We start from the raw sequence: 18,984 nt of genomic DNA on the forward strand, positions 1-18,984 counted from the left end.
GCCCTCTACTGCGCCCTCCGAACACTTTTCATGGACATATGAGGTATGTCCTTACTCGAGAGAAATTGGGTTACAAATAAAAGTATAAATTTTCTCTTTTTACCCCTTGTAAAAATTCAAAAATTGGGTCTACAAGAACATGCGAGTGTAAAAAATGAAGATGGTGAATTTTCTCCTTCACTTTGCTGCTATTCCTGTGAAACACCTAAAGGGTTAAAACGCTGACTGAATGTCATTTTGAATACTTTGGGGGTGCAGTTTTTATAATGGGGTCATTTGTGGGGTATTTCTAATATGTAGACCCTTCAAATCCACTTCAAACCTGAACTGGTCCCTGAAAAATAGTGAGTTTGAAAATTTTGTGAAAAATTGGAAAATTGCTGCTGAACTTTGAAGCCCTCTGGTGTCTTCCAAAAGTAAAATCACATCAATTTTATGATGCAATCATAAAGTAGACATATTGTATTTGTGAATAAAATTTTTTTTTATTTGGAATATCCATTTTCCTTACAAGCAGAGAGCTTCAAAGTTAGAAAAATGCAAAATTTTCAATTTTTTCAGCAAATTTTGAAATTTTTCACTAAGAAACGATGCAAGTATCGACAAAATTTTACCAATAACATAAAGTAGAATATGTCACGAAAAAACAATCTCGGAATCAGAATGATAGGTAAAAGCATTCCAGAGTTATTAATGTTTAAAGTGACAGTGGTCAGATGTTCAAAAAACGCTCCGGTCCTAAGGTGTAAAATGGCCTGGTCCTTAAGGGGTTAAGGCCAAAATGGGCTGAGTCCTTAAGGGGTTAAGGGGTTAAAGGGGTACTATGGTGAAAAACTTTTTTTCAATCAACTGGTGCCAGAAAGTTAAACAGATTTGTAAATTACTTCTATAAAAAAAATCTTAATCCTTCCTGTACTTATTAGCTGCTGAATACTACAGCGGAAATTCTTTTCTTTTTGAAACACAGAACTGTCTGCTGACATCTCTGTCCATTTTGTGAACTGTCCAGAACAGCATATGTTTGCTATGGGGATTTCCTTTTACCCTGGACAGTTCCTAAAAATGGACAAAGATGTCAGCAGAGAGTACTGCGCAGCAGCAACTCCATAAGGTGCAAACAATGAGTGTCTTTATTCAACGTGAGGCGACGTTTCGGTTTGCTCACCAAACCATTTTCAAACCATTTGAAAATGGTTTGGTGAGCAAACCAAAACGTCGCCTCACGTTGAATAAATTGCCGGAGGAAGCACACATAGTGTGTGAAACAGGAGCTCGATCGCACATCACTATCCCCCCACTACCCTCTCTCTCTGTTATATTGTAACGTGAGTATGCTTCAATAAAAGAAGACTATACCAGCTGAGACAGTGATTTGCTGATTTCTTTACTTCTCTTCAAATGTCACGTTGAATAAAGACACTCATTGTTAGCACCTTATGGAGTTGCTGCTGCGCATCTGGCATCTGTTGGTATATATATATATATATATATATATATATATATATATATATATATATATATATATATATAAATATATATCGGAATCAGAATGACAGATAAAAGCATACCAGAGTTATTATTGCATAAAGTGACAGTGGTCAGGATTGCAAAAAAAGGGATGAGTCCTTAAGGTGAAATTGGGCTGAGTCCCTAAGGGGTTAAAAATGAAAGAAGCAATCGGTTGCTATGGGCAACTGGGCAACTTTTCCTCTGCACAGGTTTTGATAAATCTCCCCCACTGTGCGTAATAATTTTACAGTGCATTGTAAGTTTTTCATGTTTAAAAAAATACTGTTGTCATTTGGAGTTTTTTTCAATAAAATTTGAATTGTAATCATAATAGTTAATCATATGAGAATTATGCTGACCTTTATTTACATCAATTATTTAGATAAATGATAAAAATATAATTTGCATATTAATTTGGAACAGGGTGTAGTTCAAAATTAAGAACTTTTGGTAATGTCTATCTTTGAAGACCCTGCCTCAGACATGTGTGCAATGTAATAGCCCCCTTTCCAGTTTCGCTTGATGAACTAGATTGATAAAAAAACAAAAAGTAAAAAAAGAAAAACTTTTGTGTGTCTTTTTAAAATAAGAACATAACATATGTTTTTCAAATTGTTTATATTCTAAATGTGTTCAGAAATTCTTTTTTTAGGGATCTGAATATTCTTTCTATTTATTGTATTTATTACTTTGAACACAGACTCTTATTTAAATATGGGGCCTGTAGGTTAGTATTGGTCTCAATATTGTGTTCTTTTTGGGGTGACTATGGGAAAGATCTATCAAAACCTGTGCAAAGGAAAAAGTTGCCCAGTTGCCCATAGCAACCAATCAGATTTCTTCTTTTATTTTGCAGAAGCCTTGTTAAAAATTAAAGAAGCAATCTGATTGGTTGCTATGGACAAATCAGCAACTTTTCCTCTGGACAGATTTTGATAAATCTCCACCTATATTAAGCATGTAGGTTACTTTACTGGCGATCAAAAGTCAGATATAACTTGTAATTGTTATGGCCCTCTCTTCACAAAATTATGGGCAGGATTTAATGGGAAGGCTGTGGATTCCCACAAACCATTATAGTCACTATAAATTATGCCAGAAATTTTCCAAAATCTTAACCTGAAACTATGCCAACTGCAGATTTCAATTTATGACACACAGACAGCCACAGATATCCAAAATGTAGACACACAGACAGCCACAGATACCCATCAGTCACTGAATACATTTACTGACTCTTCATCCAGTGTAATTCAGATTAAGATTTATGGATGTAAGCTTTTTAAGTAAATTCTCCTAGTATATTTGACTAGTCTATACTGTTTGTAATGGTAGTACAAATGTAGTCCCATTCTTTTTTTTGTGGCAGTAATAAGCTCACAGACTCTGGTTTGGGCATCAACTGGATAGGATTAACACTGTGGTTGCTTTGTTAAATTTCCTCTCATGTGTACAATTTATTTAGCCTTCATTTACTGACGGAGACAATCAATAAGCACATAGCATAATAACAACTTGTACGTGGAATGAATCCATTGTTGCTCCTTGTTCATAAAAACAGCTGAGCTTCAATTTAAAATTTGTTTCATGTAATTTGTAAATCTAAGCACTCTATCGAGCATTCATGGATGTCAGCAGGAAAATATCAATTAAATGTGTTGCTATAATTTCCCACCTCAGATTTTGACTGGTCCTAAATTAAAATAATTACACATATATGTCACTTATAGAGGTCCAGGCCCCTTTGCTTACAATGTGTCCTAAATAAATTGGCATAACTAGGGGAAAACCTGGTGCCCTTGGTGGTACTACACCACAAAAAAATATTAGTGTGCTAAAACTAAAATAATTAAGAATCTGTGTCGTGACTGTCCTGACATTAGTGTACATGCACGGGATGTTTTTTTTCATATTTTCTTTCCTCTTATCAGTTATGTTTGATCAAACCCTCCCACCACTACCCCCCCTTTTTATTATTCATACCTAACTCTCTATTTACACTGTCTTCCCTCTCTTTTAATTGTAGTTTCCTTCCCCCATTACCTAGTTTAAACACGCCATAACCCTCCTTGCCATTTTCTTCCCAAGCAAAACTGCACCTTCCTCATTAAGGTGCAATCTGTCCATACTGTAGAGCCTGTATCTGACAGAGAAATTGGCCCAAAACCGTTCTTCCTACATCAGTTTCTGAGTCACTTGTTTACCTGCCTAATCTCCCAGTGCCTCTGTGATGTGGCATGTGGTATAAGTAGTATGTCAGAAAATGTCGTTTTGGCTTCCATTTTTGCCTGTTATGATGTTGTTGTCATCTGTGACATATATTTTATTGCTTCTTTATTTGACTGAGCCCTCAAGGTTGATATCTTACATACCGTATATTGTGATATCATGTGTGTTGGGTTGTGTAGCACATCCGGTTAAAATATATATTAAGGGTATGGTCACCCATTTATTTGATGCTGCGGATGCGCTGCCAGCAGTCATTGAAATCTGTTATATTTTGCTTAAGACTTTCTTTTCTTATATCCGCTAAACCATTCCTTTGTGGTTTGGAACCTGACAACTTGAACGAGTCACCAGTAAATGTTACACTTTTTGGAGATTATGTTTTGTTTCAATTTGATCTATTTTCTATTAATTTCAAAATCTCAATTCTATACTACTAAATTGATAACAGCAACTAATGGTGCTTTGTTTATCTATATATATAAAACTCAACGTGTGTGTGTGTATGTTCCACAAAAACTTCCAAACGGCTAAAGATATTAACATGAAACTTGGCACACATGTTACTTATATGTCAACAACAAACATAGGATAGGTGATTTAACCCTTACTAATCCCCATTTGCCAGGGGCGGGGTTTATGTTTAAAGTCCTATACAAGTCAATGGGAAATATATGTTACCGCATAACTTCCAAACGGCTGGAGATATTTTGATAATACTTGGTCACATGTTACTTATATGTCCACTTAAAATATAGGATAGTTAATTTAACCCTTAACTACCCCCATTTGTGATGGTCGGGTTTTGTTTAAAGTCCCATGCAAATCAATGGGGAATGTATGTTCTCGCATAACTTCTGTACGGCTGGAGATATTTCAATACCTGGTACACATATTACAGGTCGGAATATGAGAACGGGATAGGAGGTCCAGATAGGAGGTCGAGATAGGAGGACAGGATGGTCGGGATAGGAGGTCGAAATAGGAGGTGGAGATAGGAGGATGGGATAGAAGGACGGGATAGGAGGTTGTGATAGGGGTCGGGATAGGAGGAGGAGATAGGAGGACGGGATAGGGGGTCGAGATAGGAGGACGGGATAGGAGGATGGAATAGGAGGTTGAGATAGGAGGACGGGATAGGAGGTCGAGATAGGAGGACGGGATAGGAGGAAGGGATAGGAGATCGAGATAGGAGGTCGGGATAGGAGGTCAGGATAGGAGGATGGGATAGGAGGACGGGATAGGAGGTCAAGATAGGAGGATGGGATAGGAGGTCAAGATAGGAGCACGAGATAGGAGGTCGGGATAGGAGGTCGGGATAGGAGGTCGTGATAGGACGGGATAGGAGGTCGGAATAGGAGGTCGGGATAGGAGGATGGGATAGGAGGACTGGATAGGAGGTCGGAATAGGAGGTAAGTGTATGAGGACGGGATATGGGGTTGGGATATGACAACAATATATGGGGATGGGATTTGAAGTCAAAAGCTTCCTCCTTTGTTGATTTTCCTCCCCAACAAGGATGAGGAAGGAAAAACCGGGCAACGCCAGGTACTCAGCTAGTATTTTATAATATCTCTTGCTACATAAACACCCAGGATGAATTTTAGGCACAGTTCAGCCCTAAATGATAATTTTTATTTTCATAATAATGGGATAAAGACATAATTGTCTACTGTTTCTTCTCTTAAAGATCATCTAAGGCTCAAAATGTATCAGACATGGCTTTATTTATTAGTTCTAACCTCCCCCCCCCCGCAAATCCATTGCAGTTAACAACAGGAACTTAAACACTAAAGCTAGAACATCGTAGAATAAGCTAAACAAAATGGGTGGCTCCCTAGAAAATACTTCACCAGCTTTGGTGCTAGGTATACTAGTTAATTTTTGTACCCAAAGAAAACTAAAGACATTTTACAAATCATGCAAATCAAGCACATACAATGTCTCAGCCTCTTTTAGAAAACACCTCGCAGAGCTCTATTGCGAAATAAGGTACAAGTAAAAACATAAACACTGTGGGTGACATAGTACACAAAGCCAGCCTAGAGCTTGGGATTGGCCCACATAACAAATAACAAAGAAACAAAAGAACCAGTGGTGGTGCTACAGGTAGGAAATGTAAAGTTAAAGGGGTATTCCAGGCAAAAACTTTTTTTTATATATATCAACTGTCTCCGGAAAGTTAAACAGATTTGTAAATTACTTCTATTAAAAAATCTTAATCCTTCCAATAGTTATTAGCTTCTGAAGTTTTCTGTCTAACTGCTCAATGATGATGTCACGTCACAGGAGTTGTGCATGATGGGAGAATATCCCTTGCATGATGGGAGAATATCCCCATAGGAGCAGGACAGCTTCCGGGACGTGAGTCATCAGAAAGCAGTTAGACAGAAAACAGCAACTCAACTTCAGAAGCTAATAACTATTGGAAGGATTAAGCTTTTTTAATAGAAGTAATTTACAAATCTGTTTAACTTTCCGGAGCCAGTTGATATATAAAAAAAAAGTTTTTGCCTGGAATACCCCTTTAATCACAAATCACAAAACTTTCCCATCAAAGTGATTCCCAAGCAGATAGGATCAAACGACATAAAAAAGGTAGGTACAGGGTCTACAATATAATGACAGAACTATTTGCCAAGAATTCCAATAGGGAAGAAAGTGTAAATCACGAGTCTTCGATGCACACCCAAGGGAGAGAAGCTGGTCTCAATGGCGCAACCTAGAAACTAGTGTGGCAATGTAATAAGCATGTAAGTCAGGGGAGGGAAGACTGCTAACATAGCTTCTGAGAGAATGTTTGCAGACAGCCTGCAGACAGCTATATAAAGGAGGGCATAATTTTCTGTGCTTTCACAAAAAAAGAAGCGGGGAGAGAGATAAGAAGAGTGCAAAATAAATTAAGAAATTTTGGAAGTAGAAAAATCTTGAAGGTAGCTACCCTGCGCACCCATGAGATGTCAGATTTAGTTAGCTTCTTAGCTTCTGATATTGAAACAAGAAGGATTTTGTAGTCCTCACTCAAAAACTTTTTGTGAGGGAAAGATAAATGAATACCTAAATATGGGAGGCTAGTGGATTGCCAGTCAAAAGAGTAAGAAGCTGTAAAGGGGTTATCCAGAAAGTTAAACAGATTTGTAAATTACTTCTATTAAAAAATCTTAATTATTTCAGTACTTATGAGCTGCTGAAGTTGAGTTGTTTTTTCTGTCTAAGTGCTCTCTGATGACACGTGTCTCAGGAACTGTCCAGAGTAGAAGCAAATCCCCATAGCAAACCTTTTCTACTCTGTGCAGTTACCGAGACAAGCAGAGATGTCAGCAGAGAGCACTGTTGCCAGACAGAAAAGAAAAACTCATCTTCAGCAGCCCAGCAGCTGATAATTATTGGAAGGATTAAGATTTTTTAATAGAAGTCATTTACAAATCTGTTTAACTTTCTGGAGCCAGTTGATATAAAACAAAAAGTTTTTTCCTGGAATAAATACCCCTTTAACCTCTTCATGACCCATGTCGTACCGGTACGTCATGGGACCCTCGTACTTAAGGACCCATGACGTACATGTACGGCCCTGGGAATTTCGGTCCCTGCCACACAGCGGGCAGAGATCAAACTGGGGTGCCCGCTGATCGATATCAGCAGTCACCCTAGTTCGGTCCCTGCCCTCTGCGTGGCAGGGACCGAAATTCCCACGGCCGTACATGTACGTCATGGGTCCTTAAGTACCAGGGTCCCATGACATACCGGTACAACATGGGTACCGAAGAGGTTAAAGGGGTATTCCAGGAAAAAGGGGTTAAAGGGGTATTCCCGGACCCCCCCCCCCCCCCCAATCGCGTCAAATCGCAAAAGAATTCACACTTGCTATTACGAGTCATTACGGGTTGATGGTGACCCGGTGACCCGGAATATAAGGGGGGTCACGGTTGTCCAAGACACCTACGATCCCCCTGAAGGGATAGGAGTGAGGGGGCATCGGTGTCACCCCTCCTATCCCTGCTATTGGTCGTATAGATGCGACGACCAATAGCAGATCGGGGGCGGGGGGGGTTTACTTTCAATTTCCCCATTCTGACCACCCACAATAGGCGGAGCAGGACGGGGAAACCGACAGGGACCGGTGCCAAAGGTCACTTACCGATCTGCGGAGGCTGCGGGTGACGGTGATCGGCGGGCGGCCTACGGAAGCCGGTGAGTTGCCTAGCAACATCTGGAGGGCTACAGTTTGAGACCAGTATACAGTGGTCTCTAAACTGTGGCCCTCCAGATGTTGCAAAACTACAACTACCAGCATGCCCAGACAGCTGTTTGGGCATGCTGGGAGTAGTAGTTTTGCAACAACTGGAGGTCTACAATTTAGAGACCACTGCACAGTGATCTCCAAACTGTAGCCCTCTAGATCTTGCAAAACTACAACTCCTTGCATGCCCAAACAGCAGTTTGCTGTCTGTGCATGCTGGGATTTGTAGTTTTGCAACATCTGGAGGGCCACAGTTTGGAAATCACTGAGCACTGGTCTCTAAATTGCAAAACCTCCAGATGTTGCAAAACTGCAAAACTGTTACCAACAGTAAGCTACGAGTATATTAGTCACTGGTCACTTACAATAATAAACACCAAAATCTCAAAGACCAGAGTATAAATTTGGAAAAGCAAATATAACTTTATTGAAATAACATGATGTGTAAAAACACATAAAAACATATAGAGGATGGCAAAAGGGTGGCACAGGAAAAAAGATGGGAGGACAAGGGGAACTGTGTATCCAGGGGAAATGTGCAGGTCGAGCGCAGCATGTAGATGGTACAATATTAATTGTCAGCCAGGTGTGAGTAACAAGTAGCCACATGGGGAACCATTGAAATACATGGCAGACATAATACAAATGCACAGGTACAAATAACATAAATAGCAAGAAACAAAGAATAATGCACCTAGTCTGGATACCTCTCATCTCCACCCCGAGTTTTTATACATCATGTTGTTTCAATTAAGTTATATTTGCTTTTCCAAATTTATACTCTGGTCTTTGAGATTTGGTGTTTAAAACTGCAAAACCCAGCATGCCCAAAAAGCAAACAGTTGTCTCGGCATGCTGGGAGTTGTAGTTGCGTACCTCCAGCTGTTGCATACCTACATCTCCCAGCATGCTATTCGGCGATCAATACATGCTGGGAGTTGTAGTTTTGCAACAGCTGGAGACACACTGGTGGGAAAATACTGAGTTAGGGCTTGTTCACATCACATTTTCTCCCATACGGGAGCGCATACGGCAGGGGGGAGCTAAAACCTCGCACTCCAGTATGCCTTTGTATGCGCTCCCGTATTTAATTCATTTCAATGAGCTGGCCGGAGTGAAACGTTCGGTCTAGTCGGCTCATTTTTGCGCCATATGCGCTTTTGCAACCGAACCTAAATAAAAAAATAAAATAAATAAAATAAATGGAAACTACACCCCTCACGTAATGTAATAAGGGGTACAGTGAGCATTTATACCCCACAGGTTTCTGACAGATTTTTGGAACAGTGGTCCGTGCAAATGAAAAATTTAATTTTTCATTTGCACGGCCCACTGTTCCAAAGATCTGTCAAACGCCAGTGGGGTGTAAATACTCACTGCAGCTCTTATTAAATTCTGTGTGGGGTGTAGTTTCCAAAATAGGGTCACATGTGGGGGGTCCACTGTTCTGGCACCACGGGAGACATTGTAAACTCACATGGCCCCTGACTTCCATTCCAAACAATTTTTTTTTCCAAAAGCTCAATGGCGCTCCTTCTCTTCTGAGCATTGTAGTGCGCCTTGTAAAAATGTAACATTTTGAGGAAAAACAAGCATTTTAGTGAAAAAAAATTATTTTATTCATTTACACATCCAACTTTAACAAAAAGTCGTCAAACACCTGTGGGTTGTTAAGGCTCACTGTACCCCTTGTTATGTTCCTTGAGGGGTGTAGTTTCCAAAAGAGTATGCCGTGTGGTTTATTTTTTGCTGTTCTAGCACCATAGGGGCTTCTTAAATGTGACATGCCCCAAAAAAACATTTCAGAAAAACTCACTCGCCAAAATCCCATTGTCGCTCCCTCCCTTCTGAGCCCTCTACTGCGCCCGCCAAACACTTGACATACACATATGAGGTATTTCCTTAATCAAGAGAAATTGGGTTACACATTTTAGGAAGATTTCTCTCCTTTTAACCCTTGTAAAAATTCAAAAATTTGGTCTACAAGAACATGCCAGTGTAAGAAATGAAGATTTTGAATTTTCTCCTTTCATTTGCTGCTATTCCTGTGAAACACCTAAAGGGTTAACAAACCTTTTGAATGGCACTTTGAATACTTTGAGGGGTGAAGTTTTTATAATGGGGTCATTTATGGGGTATTTCTAATATGAAGGCCCTTCAAATCCACTTCATAACTGAACTGGTCCCTGAAAATTTTTGATTTTGAAAATTTTGTGAAACATTGGAAAATTGCTGCTATACTTTGAAGCCCTCTGATGTCTTCCAAAAGTAAAAACATGTCAACTTTATGATGCAAACATAAAGTAGACATATTGTATATGTGAATTAATATATCATTTATTTGGGCTGTCCATTTTCTTTATAAGCAGAGAGCTTCAAAGTAAAAAAAAATGCTACATTTTCAATTTCTTCATAAAATTTTGGAATTTTTCACCAAGAAATGAGGCAAGTATTGACAAAATTTTACCACTAACATACAGTAGAGTATGTCATGAAAAAACAATCTTGGAATCAGAGTGAAAGGTAAAAGCACCCCAGAGTTATTAATGCTTAAAGTGACAGTGGTCAGATGTGCAAAAAATGGCCGGGTCCTACAGTGAAAATTGGCTGGGTCCTTAAGGGGTTAAGAGAGGACAGAAAAGGAGGAGGAAAATTGATAGGAAGGGCTTGAGTTTTGTATTTATTAAAATGGTAGTAAGACAGAGAACCAAAGAAAGATATTGGGTCTGTGACTGCCGGTAGAGAAGAAGAAGAATTTGTTTGCCAAAAAAATCACATCTTCCTCGACTAAGGAAATGGTGTGAGCCCTGTCCCCTATTAGAACACCAGAGATATTGCTATCTGATCTTATCGTCTTAGCCAGGGGTTGCATGGACAATATATCCCCTTAAGGACAGAGGGTTTTTCCGTTTTTGCATTTTCGTTTTTTTCCTCCGTGCCTTTAAAAAATCATAACTCTTTCAATTTTCCACCTAAAAATCCATATGATGGCTTATTTTTTGCGCCACCAATTCTACTTTGTAATGTTGTCAGTCATTTTGCCCAAAAATCTACGGCGAAATGGAAAAAAAAATCATTGTGAGACAAAATTGAAAAAAATATGCTGTTTTGTAACTTTTGGGGGCTTCCATTTCTACGTAGTACATTTTTCAGTAAAAATGACACCTTATCTTTATTCTGTAGGTCCATGCGATTAAAATGATACCCTACTTATATAGGTTTGATTTTGTCTTACTTCTGGAAAAAATCATAAATACATGCAGGAAAATTAATACGTTTAAAGGGTACCTCTAATCAAAAAAACTTTTGATATATTATAGATTAATGTATGCAGAATAACTTTACAATTGCATGTTATTAAAAAATATGCTTCTTTCTATTTAATTTTCCACTTTGAAGAAATGACCACTAGGGGTCTCCCTACCAGTCCTGGCAGCAAGCATTTCAGACTCATGTTGGAGTCCTAAACACTACGAGCTGCCAGTCTGCTTTGTTCACAAAGGAGAACACTCAAAGCTGCCAGCCTGCTTTGTTCACAGACTGTTTGGCTGTGAACAAAGCAGGCTGGCAGCTCTGAGTGTTTAGGACTCCAGCATGAGTCAGAAATGCTTGCTGACAGGACTGATCGGGAAAAATACAATAGAAAGAAGCATATTTTTCATTAACATGCTATTGGAAAGTTACTCAACATTCATTAATCTAAAATATATCAAAAGTTTATTTGATGAGAGGTACCCTTTAAAATTGTCATCTTCTGACCCCAATAACTTTTTTATTTTTGCGCATATGGGGCGGTGTGAGGGCTAATTTTTTGCGCCGTTATCTGAAGTTTTTTGCATTGATAGAACTTATTGATCGCTTTTTATTCATTTTTTCATGATATAAAAAGTGACTAAAAATGCACTATTTTGGACTTTGGAATTTTTTTGCTCATACACCATTGACCGTGCGGTTTAATTAACGATATATTTTTATAATTCGGACATTTCCGCACGCGGCGATATCATATATGTTTATTTTTATTTTTATTTACACTGTGTTTTTTTGTAATGGGAAAAGGGGGGTGATTCAAACTTTTAATAGGGAAGGGGTTAAATGACCTTTATTCACTTTTTTTTCACTTTTTTTGCAGTGTTATAGCTCCCATAGGGACCTATAACACTGCATACACTGATCTATTACATTGATCACTGGTTTCTCATAGGAAACCAGTGATCGATGATTCTGCCGCTTGACTGCTCATGCCTGGATCTCAGGCACTGAGCAGTCATTCGGTGATCTGACAGCGAGGAGGCAGGTAGGGACCCTCCTGCTGTCCTGTAAGCTGTTCGGGATGCCACGATTTCGCCGCGGCTATCCCGAACAGCCCACTGAGCTAACCGGCATACTTTCACTTTAGACGTGGCGTTCAACTATGAACGCTGCATCTAAAGGGTTAACAGCACGCGGTACCATGATCAATGCCGTGCACTATTAGCCAAGGGTCTCGGCCGTTGTTAGAGGCCGGGCCCGACCCACTATGACCACGCTGTGGCCCCGCGTTATAGATCGGGAGCGGACACATGACGTTCCAGTACGTCATGTGTCCTTAAAGGGTAGCTCCCACCATCCCTTTTTTTTCCCTCTCTGTCCCTGCCTATCTCCCATCTATCCCTAACCCCCTCCCTGCCTAATTTTTTCTTTTACTATATAAAAAATGCAGTTTTGATTGCCTGGTAGTGTACTCACTACCATGCAGACTTCCGCAGCAGGAGTGACGGCACTGATGCCTGCTGGGGCTGACTTCCGCCCTTAGTTCATCTACACAGGGTGTCTCCAGCTGTTTCACCACTACAACTCCCAGCTTGCCCTGACATCTATTGGCTGTCAGGGCAAGCTGGGAGTTGCAGTGGGGAAAAACTGGACGCACCCTGTGTTAAAAACAATGGCTGCGGCGCAACCTGAACCCTGCTACCCCTCCCCTGAACCCCGCTACCCTAACCCCCCACCCCCCAGACATACCAGGACAGTGCAGAGATGGCAGCGATGGGCAGCGACGGGATGCCGGGAGGTGGGGGCGGTGTGCAAGGCCAAGGAGCAGGGGAGCCAATGCACGCTTCTTCTGTTCTCAGCACTCGCTCCCGCCTGTCTGATTGACAAGCGGGAGTGAGCACCGCAGTGAGTGAATTCCGACTCATTGCCAGGCTTCAATGAGTTGAAATTCACTAGTGATGTCACTGCCGAATGCATTCGGCCACTAGGAAGGGGACCCCTAGTGGCCGAATTTAAAAGTGATTTTAAACTGTTTTAAAATCACTTTTTTTAATTAAAGTATATTAGAGATATGTTGTAGTACTTAAGTACTACAACATATCAATTTTTTTTATTTCATGACAGTGCCCATTTAAGGAGTTAAAGATGAGAGGGGAGAGAGAGCATCCCTGCCTGCATCCATTAGTGATAGAAAAGGCATCAGACAAAGCCCCATTGGCTAGCACTTTAGCAGATGGCTGGGAATATAAGGAGGAAAGGGCAGATAGGATCTTTCTTGCAAAGCCCATGTGTTCGAGCACCAAGAAGGCATAAGACCATCGCAGGCAATCGAACGCCTTCTCAGCATTGAACGCTAAAATCAAAGCAGGAAGGGAAGAGTTTAGAGTATATCTTTTAGTCTTGATTCTGGGGTAAATTGGTAGATTTTACGGGTTTGTGGAGTATGGTAATAACAGCCTGCAGGTGCTTGGTAGGAAGAACACCGGAGGACATGGCTGCCTGACAGAAGTCCCCATGATATGGGGCAGGGATATCTCAAAAGTGTTTATAGTAAGAGTTAAAAAAAAAGCCATTCGGGCTGGGGGCTTTGTCTGCTGGCAAATATTTGATAACTTGCAAGATCTCTTCCAGAGAGATGTCTTCATTTAGAGAGGAAAGTTGAGAAGGTAAGAGAGAAGGGAGAAGGGCACTAGTGGCAGCAGAAAGGTCAGCGGGGTCATAAATAGTTTCTTTTAGATTGTAAAGCTCAGAATAAAAGGATTGGAAGCCGTTAGCTATGTCTTCAGGTGGGATCAGCTTTGCCATCGTGGTTAAATGAATCAAATTCGGTATGCAGGATTTCAATTGTCTCTGTTTCAGCCTGTTAGCCAAAAGCTTACCTGCTTTATTGTTTTGCGCGTAACATTTGGATTGCAGTTAGTGAAACGACTTCTCATAGGGGGATAGGAGGATGCAATGTATATTGCGTCTAAGAGAGGATACCTTAGCAGCTAGGTTGGCGGAGGGAGAAGTTTTATTGGCCGTCTCAACCGACTGCAACTTAGTTAAGGAGTAGTTTGTTTTTGTTTTTTCAAGGCTGAACCATATTTGATACATGAACCTCGAGCAACCACCTTATGGCTGTTCCAAAGAGATTTAGGATTGGACATTGAGCCCGTGTTCTGGGTGAATTATTCAGTAAGATCGTGTTTTAAATAATCAGAATAATTTGGATGGGACCAGAGGAAGGGATTGCTATGCTACATATAAATGGGGGGTGAGGAAGCACCATCCCTAAATTGGAGTGCAATAGCCGACCATCGAGTGGGTTCTATAGGGGGGGAAATAGCGCTAGAGAGCAACAACCTATCCAAGATAAACATGAGTAGGAATTATGCACTCCAGATAAGAAGGTGTAATCCTTTTCCGTAGTGTGGTGTATGCACCATATGTCATAGAGATCTTCCTTCCACAATAAAGTAGAAAGAGAAGGAGTGGAGCGAGAATGAGAAGTAGAGTCTAGGTCAGAGTAAGAAACAGTGTTAAAGTCCCCAGAGAAAACTAAAGAGCCCAAGGGGGATCTGCAAACAATTCTCAACAGGCGGTGGAAAAATCGTAGTTGATGGTGCATTGAAGAATCAGGTACCTTCCCTGAGAATCTGACACGGCCTCCTGTATAGTAAAAGCAACCGTGTTTCTGACCTTGGCTAATAGGTGGTTCTCCTGTAGGCACAAAATGTCGCAGCCAAGAGACCACACCTCCCTCCAAAGATTAGAATGCTTATGCGGTACATTCAAAGTAGATACAGAGAGTCAGCAAAGGACCACCTTAATTGGCGTGCAGGTGTCTGGCCAACTTGCCACGGCCGGACTGTCATGCAAAGTACTCCAAGGAAGACACAGCACTGAACAAGAGGTCCAGTTATGCTAAACATGTCATAAAACAAACTATCATAAGAGAGCAGATCGAATACAGAGGATAGCACAACAAGAGAAGGGCCATCTGTCTAGAAGTGAGGGTTAGAGTCCACTCTGAAGCCAAGGGTAGAGCACACGACAGCAGAGCCGGCTATAAAGAGAAAAGAAAAGGTCCCTGCAGAGAAGTTCAAGTTGTCAGTCAGTCCTTCTCCTTCAAGGTGCGACGAGGGATCTGCTGTGAACCTGTATGGAAAGAATGGGAAATGTCCCATGATTGGAACCGATCAAGGTCTTCCTCAGGAGTACAGACAACATAAAGCGAGTCATTGCGCTTGATAAGCAGTCACACAGGGAATCCCCAGTGAAAGGCCCCTTTAGTTTCTGTGAGGGCATAAGTCACAGGAAGCAAAGCTCTACAGGCCTGCAGGGTGGGGGCTGACAGGTCCGCATAAATTGTGATCCGGTGGAACTGTGCCAGCAGGCCATTGTTTTTCCTCACAAATTCTATCAGGCTCTCCTTAATAGTAAAAAAAAATGGACACAGGCCAATAAATCTCAGGGCACAGAGTCCGGTGGGATCCGGCAGGGCTCGATCAATTTATAGCCCTTGTGATGTGCATGTCGGGAGAGTGAACATAAAATGGTATGTCAACCACCAGTTTATTGTGAGAAACAGCAAACTCACCAAACTTATTCTCCATACGTGTTAAACAGTCATCCAACACATTCACCTTACTTTGGAGGGGATTGACCATGGTATGCATGTCCATGAAGAAGGTTTTGCATAGAACCATAAGCATCTCTCATCGTGGTGTCCTTTAAGAATTGATTAGAGACAGGTATAGGGTTCAACAGATTCGCCTCGCGGGATAGCTCTGGTAAGAAGGAATCCCAGTCAACTACCATGGCAGCAGTGGCGTCAGATGCAAGCCACAGGCGTTGTTTCACCAGACTGTGAGTGGGAGTCCCGGGCAGAGACCTCGGAGATGCCCCTTGGGGAACAGCTATTCTCTGTTGCGGGGATGTCCTCCACACTATGGGGAAAATGTAGTGAGGTTCCAGGAATGCATCTCGGAGAAGCAGGCCCCGGATGCTGGCGTTGCAAGGCAGGGTCCAAGGAGGAATGCCTTTATAAGGGTAAGGCAGGTGAGTCTCCTCCATTAGTGCCCAAGGGCTGCGAGGTCAGAAGAGAAGCTTTATGCATGCCGTCAGCCACATTCTGGCAAGCGGCATCTCAAGGAATAAAAAAAAATTCTCCAGCGTACCTTGCCGAATCGGTTTCCTCCATCTTTCAGGCATGCTTAGTGAGGGGAGGACAATAGATGGAATCCAAAATGTACAGGAATTTGCAGTGGAAAGGCTGCTTTAGCATGTTCCTCTGCAGCCAGGCCACACCCCCCAGGCAAGTTATTTTAATGCCTCTATCTATCTTTCTATCTATTTATCTTTCTAGTCAGAAGTTATATTTCTTTCTTTTATATATTAACTAGCAGAGTACCTGGGAGGGGAAAAGCAACAATGACATTCTCATCATCAAATCCTGTTCTCAGATCCTGTGCTCATATCCTGGCACCATATCTCATTCTAATTATCCCGACCTCATATACTGTCCTCATATCCTGACCTCATATCCCGACTTCATATCCCATCATTATATCCTGACCTCATATCCCAACCTTATAGCCTGTCCAAATTTCATTTTCATATCCCAGCTAGCCGGCACAGTAAAACCTTTAGGACACTCTACTTCTGTACATTTTGTGGACCATAAGAAGGCACTGGTGTGCTCCGAAACATGTTCCCATTACCCTAATTATTAAAGTTGCTATTGTCCTGTGCATGGCTTGTAGTCTTCTTTACTTATGCACCCAGCGGCTCTGAAAACCAGCTCCTTCCATATGGCCCCCGTTTATGCCCTGAGTAGAGTTGTGTCTATTCTTAGCACAACTCTAGAAGGTTAGTATTTCACAGTTAGTGTGGTGATTGGACACACACCTTTTGAGAATCTACACGAGGGAGTGCCCCCCCACTTTTTTGTTTTTTGCTTCCCTATCTATATTCCATGCTCATATCATGTCCTCATATCCCAACCTCATATCTCATCCTGAGCTGAAGCTAAGCTGTGATAAAAAAAGATTGCAGGCTGATAACCGAAAGGGCATAGCTTTGTGGTAGGGGCATGCCTATTTGAAGTCAATGCACCGAAAGGGTCAAAAACAGTAGAGGCGTGAGTTTACAGGGGGTAGGGGCTTTTCAAAGAGGGCTTGTCATGCAAGCCATACCAATGCACAATAAAGGACACAAAGTAGAAGTGCTGTGGCTTGCGGGAGGTGCTTGATTTGATAGCTGGACTGACACATTTGCTGAGAGATTGTGTAGCTTGTGGAGTAATGTGGGGCTGAGCTGTGATAAAGAAATTGTTGTTGAAGGACCTGTGAGGATGTTAGTAGGTGGGACTGGGCTATGATGAAGATATTGTGGTTGAAGGACTTGTGATGTGGGTTTATTCGGCAAAAATTGTGTTTTTGGCCTTGAACCTTTCCCTTGCTCTGGTTTTCTCTCCCTTTCCCTACTTGAAACAGATTTTTGCCCAAGCTGTACTTCCTATAAAACCAATGTTATATAACCATGTAGAAATCACTGGAATGCATTATATTAGCATCCCAGAATGCTGGTTGTAGACTTCACATTGTATATGGCATTTGCTGGTGCCCATGATGACCAACATTTTTTCAGCATGAGTTTCTTTGTAAAAATACACAAACTGATAGTATACAAAAGCTAAATATGAAAATTGTCACTCCACTTTCACCCTGCAGTGTTTAATTATACTGTATATAGAAATAAATGACTACTGTTTTATAACCGTTGAATAGAACACATGTTTTCATTTCCTTCATAGAAGTAATAATTAAGGCTCTGAGTATCATTTCTGGTCTTGTACTGCAGATGAGTGACCTTCAATTCAGTAAGAACATGTCTTTGTTAATGTGTTGAAATAAAATGTTCCCTATGCACAACTTGACTCTCCATTTCAAGGTGTAAGTTGGGTCCCTATTCTCGAGAACAAACTGCTGGGACTTCCCCCTATCCCCTTCATGAAAAATAATGTCCGAAAAGTCTAAACATTTTTAAAGAAAAAACAGTAGGCATAATTTAGAAAATAAATTGTCCTATACAAAATCATTTACCCAAGTCCACATTTTTTCACTAGAACCCGTTTTAGTGGAACGATTTTCTTTTTTGTATAATATGAGAATCCTTTGTATTCTGCTGATCACAGCTATTGCATTTTTAAAGGTTCGGCATCAACCTCTTATAAATCCAATTCCTACATGTTGCTTTAGATATTTCATGGAAAATATTGGTCACTATTAGTCACTATTATGGTCATTGTTTTAAATGGTTATAGTACTTTGTATAATCACCTTTTGAAAGTTGCAAAATTACTCAAAAATCCATAAATGTCAAATGTTTTCTGCATTGGATCTAGGGCTACTCCTGGCAGAAAGCTCTTGTACCTGTTAAAGAATCAATTATGCTGATCAAAGAGTATTCAGCCAACAATTACAATGTCAATTTGTACAGAAGCTAACATTGACAAATCCAGTAGTACTAACACTTCGATGGGGTTAAATGTAAAACATGTTGGTGATAGGAAATGCTAGAACTTGCTTTTTACAAATTGTGTGTGTATTCTTGCACATTCATGAAATTATTTTGAAACTTCTTTTTTTACAGTTCAAAAGAACCTTCCTAAAATAGGTAGGTCATTGTTCAACAAGAAGCAGCCTTATGGGGAACACAAAAGTGTCAGAATTGTAGGGCAGAATACCATTTCAAAGTGACATTTTAGACA

This window comes from Hyla sarda, chromosome 1 (assembly GCF_029499605.1).
Source record: "Hyla sarda isolate aHylSar1 chromosome 1, aHylSar1.hap1, whole genome shotgun sequence".
Lineage (NCBI taxonomy): Eukaryota > Metazoa > Chordata > Amphibia > Anura > Hylidae > Hyla > Hyla sarda.